The 1,957-nt window shown below is 44.6% G+C and overlaps 1 pseudogene; it reads left to right on the top strand.

Moving 5' to 3' along the window:
- The first annotated feature begins 1,008 nt into the window (after positions 1 to 1,008).
- LOC147116036 (alpha-1,4-N-acetylglucosaminyltransferase pseudogene) lies at positions 1,009 to 1,731 on the top strand (annotated as a pseudogene).
- The last annotated feature ends 226 nt before the right edge of the window (positions 1,732 to 1,957 follow it).

Raw genomic sequence — 1,957 nt, 5'->3', positions numbered from 1 at the left:
TGGGCAGAACACCGTCTACATGGGCTCTGCACATACACATTTGCTCAGACTGAACAATCCGAATTGGTGCTTGCACAGGGTCACAGGGTGTGTGATAGGAAAAATGTGATGAAGTGGTAAGTGGCCTCAACAGGAAAAACCCTATTACCACACTCCCTACTGCACAAAGGTAACAGGTCGGAGCACAATTAACACTGAAAAGTGTTTACAGGTGGCAGGACATAAAGATTTTAATTATATATAAAATATAATAGTAAATCTCCTTGCTCACAAACAAAAGTAAAAGGTCTCACTAGAGTAACTGTTTCTGTGCTTATCTCTCCATGTCTCAGAATCTTTCTGTCCTGGTCTCTGTCATTTCTGTTCGATTCTATCTCTCTTTGTGAAAAACCTTTTGGAAAAACTTAAAAGGCATCTCAACCCATTAGCAGCCGAGGCTGAAAGGGCAGGTTGTAAGAAGTGACAGACCAAAGTAAAGGGAAAGGGAACTTCAGGTGTAGGCATGAGTTTGTAGAGAAGTGACAGAGTAGCCCATTCCCCAACTCCCTGCTGATACCTGCTGAGGTCGAGGTGGTGCTGCGAGGAAGGTTGCCCCTATGCCGCTCCACAGCACCATATTGCACATGACTGCAAGGAAGTGCGGCCAAGTTTCAGGCAACAGCTGTCCCTGCAGATTCACAAGTTCTCTGCAGCATGGTAACTGCCGATGTCCTTACAGCAGACGGTACAGAACGTCATTTGCATCTCTGCTAACCTGGACCCTGAGAAGACTGGTCTCCACATCATTTCCGGGTAAGTTTGCCAGGCTGGCATCTTAACAACTTCCTTAACAACAATATAGATAGTATATCTGGTGCCATGAAGTTGAAGGGTGCAGCTTCATGCCCATAATTCTACAGGGAGAGATCATTGGGGAGGAAACCAATTCAACACTCTCTTACAATCCTGGTTGCAATGTGTCTTCCGGCGATACCTGGAACCCCTGCAAACTGGGTTTCTTGGCCGAGAATGGACTTTAGTTTAAGGAGGCACCACAGAGACTGGAGGAGAAACAAGTTTAACTATGGTGAAAATGAGCATGATGGTTTACATTTTACTCTGTCCATTATACTGCAGGTAAATCCAGATTTGGAAAGATTTTGGATCCATGTGCTTGCTGATGGCTGCAGGTTAGCACTGCTATGGAAATACGGTGGCATCTACCTGGATACTGACATTATATCAATGAAGCCTTTGCCATTTGCCACTTTTACCTCTGTACAAGCATCAGGATATTTCAGTAATGGAGCAATGGGATTTCATTACAGCCACCATCATTTTATGTGGGTCTGCATGGAAGATTTTGTGGCCCATTATGTTGGACACCTTTGGGGTCATCAAGGCCCTGAACAGATAACCCGTGTTCTGAAGCGATGGTGCAAGTCTAATAACCTAGTCTCCTTCGCTGGAAAGGAATGCAATGGCATCTCTTTCTGGATCTCAAGGCGGTTCTACCCAATCCCATATCAAAACTGGGAAAATTACTATGTTCCCTGGAAAAAGGAGAATATAGAGAGCTTCTTCTCAGGTACATATGGAGCACATGTCTGGAGCTCTTTGAATTCCAGCCAGAAAAGAAAAGTAGTTGCTGGAAGTGGCTCATTAATGGAATCTCTCTTTCAGATGTATTGTCCAACTACATACAGAAATTTAATTCAATCTAGAAAAAGTTCAAAGTCACTTATTGGCTAACATTTTGGGGGCCATTGAGGACAGATTGCCCAAAATGGGGCGGGGGGGGGTGGGTGGTGGGGTGCATAATTCAGGAAAGAACCTGGAAATTTCACCCATTACACCTTCATTAGGCCCACCAAACTCTCACCAGCTGGCAGCTGGACTGAGTTTTGCTGTAAACCTAGTAAAGGCTCCAAGACAGCACGAAAATGGCTATTTGCCTCCTTAGGAGCATTTCAAAATC

This window comes from Somniosus microcephalus, chromosome 6 (genome assembly GCF_052327205.1).
Source record: "Somniosus microcephalus isolate GS21.2 chromosome 6, FLI_Smic_1.0, whole genome shotgun sequence".
Lineage (NCBI taxonomy): Eukaryota > Metazoa > Chordata > Chondrichthyes > Squaliformes > Somniosidae > Somniosus > Somniosus microcephalus.
This window is presented reverse-complemented; position numbering and strand designations above follow the sequence as displayed.